Raw genomic sequence first — 8408 nt, 5'->3', positions numbered from 1 at the left:
AAATTCTCATGTAATTTATATATTTGTTTTGTAGAGACATAAGTTTGATGAATTAAATAGGTCTATTATTTTTTTAAATGATGATTTAATGACATGACGTATCAACTAGAATAGAAGGAGACTTTTGAGGTAATTTAGTATTATTTTTTGGATAAAAAATATAATATTATTCACTTTCTATTTTTTTTTTTTTAAATATTGTAAGCATGAATTTCAAAATACACAATTAATATTATTGTAATAGTTAATTGACCTTTAATATTATTGATTAATTATACAATTTATGATTAACTGATGTAAGTTAACATTCATGCGTGATTTGTATATCAATTTTTTTTTGAATGTATGGGTTTATAAGTATTCAAAATTATTGATATTATAATACGTTTTAAAAACCTATTCTTCATAACATAAAAAATAAAAAAATTAATTATGATAAAATATTCTTAAGTATGAAAATTTATTCTTAATAAACTAATGTAACTTTTTAAAAAATAATATGATCATGGCTTATTTTAGTTAAAATGAGTTAAATGAATTAAATAGGTCTATTATTAAAAAAAAGACTTTAATGACATGTCATGTCAAATAGGAGAGAGTGGGGCTTTTGGAGTGTCAAGTATATTTGGAGGAAAATAGTGATAGATGACTGATATTTTGGTCCTAAAATGAAACATAAATGATATTTCAAGGCAATTCCCTAAACTTGGGTGACCATCTAGGGAATTGACTCAATATTATTTTAACTTCACCTTCTCCTAATACAAAGAAGATTAATAGCATGTTAAATTGATGCTTGTGTTAACTATTTAAATTTTAAATTCATAGATCAAATTTGAACCTAATGTTAAAATAATGACTCTATTTTTAGCTAAAATTTAAACATAATTTGCGAAGCATATTGCAATCTCTTTAACCCATACCTCTCTAATTCATTTCTGTAAAATAAGACGATTTTTATTAAATCAATAAACCTTCATAAAATAAGAATGAATTATTGTGACCAAAAAAATATACCACAATTAAATAATTAATATACTATTTTTAACAGTAATAGATTAAACTTGAGAAGTTATAAGCACTACCAACATTATATTATGAGAGAAGTGTGAAAATATACCTGTCAATTCATTTCAAGTCAATTCTAATCAAAATTTTAAAAACAATAATATCAATTATTATCTAAAATTTAAATATAGGTCGAGAAAATCTTATATGGTAGAATGAAAAAATGATAAGGATAAAGATGATAAATATGAAAATAGCACATTACAAAGGCATCATTCATTTTATGTTTTTATTATATACTATCCCAACAAAGAAAATAATTACTTTTACCCTTTATTAAAAATATTTACATGAAAATATGATAGTACTATTTTTTTTTAAAAGCGTGAAACAAAGAGAAAAACACTTTTACCTTTATAAGATTCTAAGAACTTTTTTCTTTATTAAACATATCGATATGTTAGATTGCAAAAGAAACAATAATTATACCACTAATGCTAAATAAATTCTCATTAACCCAAAATCTAACTTTCATCAACGAAAAACTCATTCATTATATTCGATCTTCAAACATACAAATTACAATCGAGAAATTTTACTAGCAAGTCAGCATCCATTGAATGACTATGTATTACAACGAAGGAATATCAACTCAAACAGTTCTAAAAGACGAACAACAGAGAAAACTCAAAATGATAGTAATGATTCCATTTCCATGAAAAAATTACTCAGGTGGTGCCTGTGGTGCACCTCAGCCACATGAAGTGAAAGATCACCACTAGTATTATAAGCTGTTCCACAAAGAACACAATAGTGGGAGAAGTCCGGGTGAGAATGAAGGTTGTGAAACACAATCCCATGGGGAGAATTAAAATATACACCGGTACACTGACGATGGTAACAAAGGTAATTAAAAGATATACCGCTATGCAGACGATGGGTAAATTGGTAAGAAGAGAGTGCAGGATCCGGCTCAATAATCAACATTGGTGGTGAGGGTTCCGATCCAAGCATGGGTGGTGCAGGTTCCGATCCAAGCATAGGATCCGGCTCATTGATCTTCTCAGGCTGCAGCGGTGCATGTTCCGATCCAAGCTTAGGATTCGGCTCATAAATCAGTGGATTAGTCCGCAGCATCTCAAACGGAACAGAAAGATCAGTCCCCCGTGGATCAAGATCCTCATACACAAACTTCTGATCAGAGAGAGTCGATGTATCAGATGGAGCATAAGATTGATTCATGAGAGTGACAGGCAGAGGATCACGCGCCGCCGGATGTAGCGCCAGTGGTGGCGATGGATCAACAGACTTTTGAGTCTTACAGAGAGGAAGATCGGTGTTTTTTTCCAGCATTTTTTTTTCACAAGTGAGATCGTTAAACCTAACACATGAATATATAGGGAAATCGATACCCCATATCACTATTTTTGCCTCTCTTGTGATTTAGATACTCGTTTAGAAAAAAATGAGTTCAGTTTCCCTTGAAACTAAAGTGTTATATGAAGGACCTTCTGGAGAGTTCCTTATGATTCCCTGCCATTTATCAACTCTTTCTTTGGATTTGATTTGTTCTTAGGTTTAGATTTATTAAATTCACATAGTAATATTGTTATTTTATAACTAAGGATTAATTTTAGTTAATAAGATTTTAGCCATGTGTTTGCAATATATCACCTTAGATGTTAATTGTTGCAAAAATATTATTTATTAATAGGAAGATTTCAATTGCTTAATTCAAAATTTTAAAATATTTCTGATAAAATGTAGATAGTTTTATTTATTTATTTATTTTTAACAATTTTCAATATTGTTTTAGCGTAAATTTATATATTTAAGTTTGGTTTGGATCTATATATAGTTTTGTTTTTGAGTTTTTCTAATTCTAGTATGGTTGTTTAGTTCTAACTTCTAATAATTAATTTTTGGCAATCTCTTTGAAAGAAAACAATATTGGAATAAAACAGTTAGAAATTTGAATATCATTTTGAAGCAATTTGTTTGAACAAATATTTCACTTTGTCGAAATTGAATAGTGAGAATCTCAAATTTGTGGTACTGTTGAAAATTTGAAAATACAGATTTTAATATTGTGTTACCCTAATGGGCATCGTAGAAAGAAGAAATCATCAATTGATCATCTCTTTTCAACAGGAAATGTACTTGCGTTTCGGTTTAGTCAACAACTTTGCATTAGGAAAAGTAAGATGTTATTCAAAAGTTGAAATCGAAATAATAAGATGTTATGCAAAAGTTAACAAAATAAATTAATCTTGAATGATGATAAATTATACCAAAAGGAAAAGTATATTAAAAGAGACATAATACTTTTATATAATTTGATCAATTGATGTACATATGATAAAATTAGTATAATAAAAATTATAAAACAATAGCGAAATAATCTCCCATAAAAAATATATATTCCTTTCGTGACTATTATTTATTTAGTAAATATAATTCTTTTAATAAAAATCTATTTTCCCATTTATTTTATGATTAGTTAAGTGTGTTAATTCCTATTTTTTTTGTCAATCAAATGTATATATAACTTGTCTTTTACGACTTACGAGAAAAGATTTGCACCTAACCGCAAAAATAAAAAGTATTCCCTTGATTTAATACTATTTAGTGAATTCTTGAAGAAACAAAAAATATAGTTCAAAATATATGCATTATTCGAAAATTTTATTGGAACTATTTTTCATATTTATTTTAAACTATTTTAGGTAATCTAGTAGAATAATTTAAGAATAATAAGGTAATAATGATGCGTCAAACCCAACAATTGACTATCCAGTAGAGTAAAAAATTAGGCCTAATTTTGGAAAAGAAAAATAATACTCCCACCACACCACGCGACACGCGTAGGACGATAGGAGTAAAAGCGTTGGCAAATGTAAAATTCCAATGGTACTTTAAATTGAATTGGAACGCTGTCCACCGAATTTTGGGATTTTCCCCTTATTTTTTTCGGGAAAATTTCGCATCTAGTCATTCAAAAAGTTTAATTACGCTTCATAACTATAGTTTGTTAATTACGATTCATAGCTACTATGTTATAGGAAGAAGAGTGGTGAGCGAGATTCAGAGAGGGATGAGAGAGGCGGGCGAGAGAGGATAGATAGTGGAAATTGTATATGTATATCGGTTAGACAATTGTATATATGTAACTATTATACATATGCATTTGTATATCTGGCTAGTGAGATTGAGAGAGGGAGGAGAGAGGCGAGTGAGATTGGGAGAGGGAGGAGAGAGGCGAGCGAGACAGCAGTAATTCGTATGATTCTCATCTCGTTTGTATAATTCACGGGTACGTTTGTATAATTCGCATGTTTTTGTATAATGGAGTACTAATATAAAGTCTGAAATTATACAAATATGATAAGACTCAAAATAATGAATTGATACAAACATAAACATATGAACTTTAAACAGTTATACAAATTACATTATATGAATTATATTATACGAAATCTGAAAACTACATGTTTATACAAACTTTAAAAAGTTATACACAAAAAGATTGAATGTATATGGTGATAAAACTGAAAAACCAAAAGAAATCATAGTCATATACAAATACAAACCATTGTATACAAATACAAATCAAACGAAGAATTGTTAGTTGTGAATTATACAAATATGGCGAATTATAAAAACATGGCTAATTATACAAACTCGAAGTCAGCTCACGTAATTAATGGTTAATGTTAGTCGTGAATGGTAATTATAGCAAACTATTGTTATGATGACTAGAGCTGTCAATATGGGCCGGCTCACCCCATCCGGGCTAACCCATACATGCTTTGGAATTTTACAGGTCAGGCAAGGCTAGCCCATTTTTGGTGTGGGCCAGAAAATGGTCGGCCTAGCCCACAAGTATGTGGGCTACGGCCAGCCCTCTTTTCTTAAAAGTATATTTTTTATTATTTTTTTAAATTAAATTATAATATTACATGGTATTATTGTAACTGCTTGTTAATCAAATCCACAAATAAAATTATCTTTCTAATATTTATTAAGTTTGATTTCAAGTAAAAACATAAATAACTAAATAGAAATATTAACTCAAATATTTTCCAATGATCATAGTAAAACACAAAAACTATGACAATATTCCATAGGCTACGACCTATGTAGTGATTCCTTAGAAATTTTAGGGAGTTTTTATTTTATGTAGTACATATTTTATAAACATAATTTGTATTTAAATTGTAATATTTTCAAACTTTAAACGAAATTTGAGTTTAGATTCTTGTTATTTTTAATACTCTATTTTATTTTTAATTTCTAATTAATTTTTATTTGGCCCACGGGCGTATATGCACTTCACTCTAACGGAAGATTAAATAGGGACACGTGGCACAATCTTATCCATCGATCTGATGTTGGGTCGGTGGATAAGATCATGACACGTGTATGTTTGTTAGTATAAAGGGCATATATGCTCTAGTTTTTGAACGGCAGGGATACCTATGTCCCAAAAGTATGACGGAGGGTATGTGCATATCATTTACGATAGTTTGGGGGTATATATCCTTTTTTTCCTATATAATATATAGAGTCTACAACACACATGTCGACGAGGACATGTGTGTTTCTTGGAATCATGTATATCATATATATATAAGAGAACTATAGGTCCGTCCGCCTACTTGGCGGGACCAAAAATCAGAATTTCTTTTTAATTTATTTATTTTCAAAATTAGTTTTTCATGAAGAGTTGCGACTTTTATGAAGAGTATCAACTTTTATGAAGAGTTGTGTCTTTTATAAAGGGTTGTGACCTTTCTGAATGGTTGTAACTTTTTTAAAAAGTCGTGACATTTCTCATAAGACACTCAACATTTATTCACACTACCCTTTATTGTCTATGAATAGAGGGATTTCCTCTCATTTTAAAACAACGAAAATTCTGAACTTCTTCTTCTTTTGCACAATTAAATATTCTCGTACTTTGCTCCTGTTGAATGGCTCACTGACACCATTATTTTGTATCAATACATTGGTGAATAAAATTGTTCCATCCTGAGAGGATCTATTCCTTTAAACCTCGGGTACTAGAGGGAAATAATTTTGTTAATTAAGGGGACATTATGCATTCAACGACCTCGATTTTTTCCTTTCATTTTTATTCTATTGTTACATATCTTGGTATGTTTTTTTATGATCAATAATTTATGCTTATGTCATTAGTTGATGTATTTTAGTACATACTTTAAACTTTGATGTTTACATTTCTCCAAAGTTATTGTTATAAATATTTGTTAGTACACATTAAATAACACATGTTACTTGTGTATTCACACAAGTTTTCTCTACTGAAATTGTTGAAGGTACAATAAAAATTCCTTAAAGATCTATACTACCATGTCTTGACAACAAAATTTAAAATTTGGTATGACTTTTGAGAAAAATTGTGACTTTTGTGAAAAGTTGTGACCTTTGTGAAAAGTTATGACTTTTATGAAGAGTTTTGACTTTTCTAAAGAGTGGTGACTTTTATGAAAAATTGTGACTTTTTCGTAAGGTTATGACTTTTAAGAAGGGTTAAATAAGATCCTGATATGTGAGGGCGTCACATAGGCAGGTCTAAGATTAAGTTGTGTTTTTTTATGAAGAGTTCTGACATTTCTAAAGATTTACGATTTTTATGAAATGTTGTGATTTTTCCTTAAGATTGTGACTTTTAAGAAGGATTAAATAAGAATTATGATCTTTGAGGGAGCCATATAGGCGGGTCTTAGATTCATTTTTATATATATAAGAAATATATTATGTTCGTTACTACGTAATCTTGTATGTAAGATAATATATTGTTTTAGTTTTAACAATTTATAGGTTTCAAGTATTATTTTATAAATTTTGTGATATTAAATTTCCGCACGAGGCATGGATAATTTTACTAGTTACATTATCAATAAGGGATATTTTAGTCATTTGAATTTTGAATGTTTAAAAACAATTTTTAATAATTTTTATTCTTTTCAGAAATTGCAAAAAATGTACCAATCACAATAATTAATACAATAAAAAAAAATTAAAAAAATTATGGTTAAATTAGAATTTGATTGTCTTTCCAAATTTTATTTGCATCACGTAAATTGGGGTAAATGAAGTAACATATACTATTTGAATTTTTGAAATAACTAAAAAGTACTATAAAACACAATAAGTAACAACTTAAAAATTTAAAAGACATAAAATATTTGATTAATTCTTGAAATTCCATAGGTGCCACATAAATTGGAGCAAAAGGAGTTACATATATTATCTGAAAATTAAGTTAAGAAAACTATAAATCACTATAATTAACTTAAAATATTTACAAATTATATAAAAAAAAATAGATTGACTTTCAAAATTTCATTCATATCACATAAATTGAGACATAAAGTATAGAATAATATATATTAGACCCATGCTGATACAGACTCCAATGTCTAGTATACTGCAAGGAATCTACAAGAGTCGATCGTGTGAATATTTTACAACAATAATAAAATAAAAGGCTATCAAAAATTTAATTATAGTTCACCCATTTTTTGATTAATCATAAAAAACAAAAAAAATGAATTGTTGTTTGCCTAATGAGAGAACCCTTAAATTATTTTATTTATTATTTATATTTAGAGAAAACGGATATTAATGCGTAAGAGATGATTTGCCTATTGTTTTTTTTAAAAGATCTATTTTGATGTATGCTTTTTAGAGACGTTCGATTTGATACATTGTATCAAAAAAATATTTGTTTTGAAATCAAACTCAAGAATAATTAGTTACAATTATGATTAATTAGTTTTTTTTTTTTACAAAATTAGATACATTTAAAAGTTTATAATCATAAACATTTATTTATAAAATAAAAATAAAAAATATGTGACTTTTTAAAAAAAATATGTTTTATAAAATAAAAGATTACCCTCTATTTTGATGTATGCTTTTTAGAGACGTTCGATTTGATACATTGTATCAAAAAAATATTTGTTTTGACATCAAACTCAAGAATAATTAGTTACAATTATGATTAATTAGTTTTTTTTTTTACAAAATTAGATACATTTAAAAGTTTATAATCATAAACATTTATTTATAAAATAAAAATAAAAATATGTGACTTTTTAAAAAAAATATGTTTTTCAAAATAAAAGATTACCCTCTATTTTGATGTATGCTTTTTAGAGACGTTCGATTTGATACATTGTATCAAAAAAATATTTGTTTTGACATCAAACTCAAGAATAATTAGTTTCAATTATGATTAATTAGTTTTTTTTTTTACAAAATTAGATACATTTAAAAGTTTATAATCATAAACATTTATTTATAAAATAAAAATAAAAATATGTGACTTTTTAAAAAAAATATGTTTTATAAAATAAAAGATTACCCCTCAC

The sequence above is a fragment of the Solanum tuberosum genome, unplaced genomic scaffold (assembly GCF_000226075.1).
Source record: "Solanum tuberosum cultivar DM 1-3 516 R44 unplaced genomic scaffold, SolTub_3.0 scf00055, whole genome shotgun sequence".
NCBI classification, from domain to species: domain Eukaryota; kingdom Viridiplantae; phylum Streptophyta; class Magnoliopsida; order Solanales; family Solanaceae; genus Solanum; species Solanum tuberosum.
Note: the sequence above shows the minus strand (reverse complement) of the source record.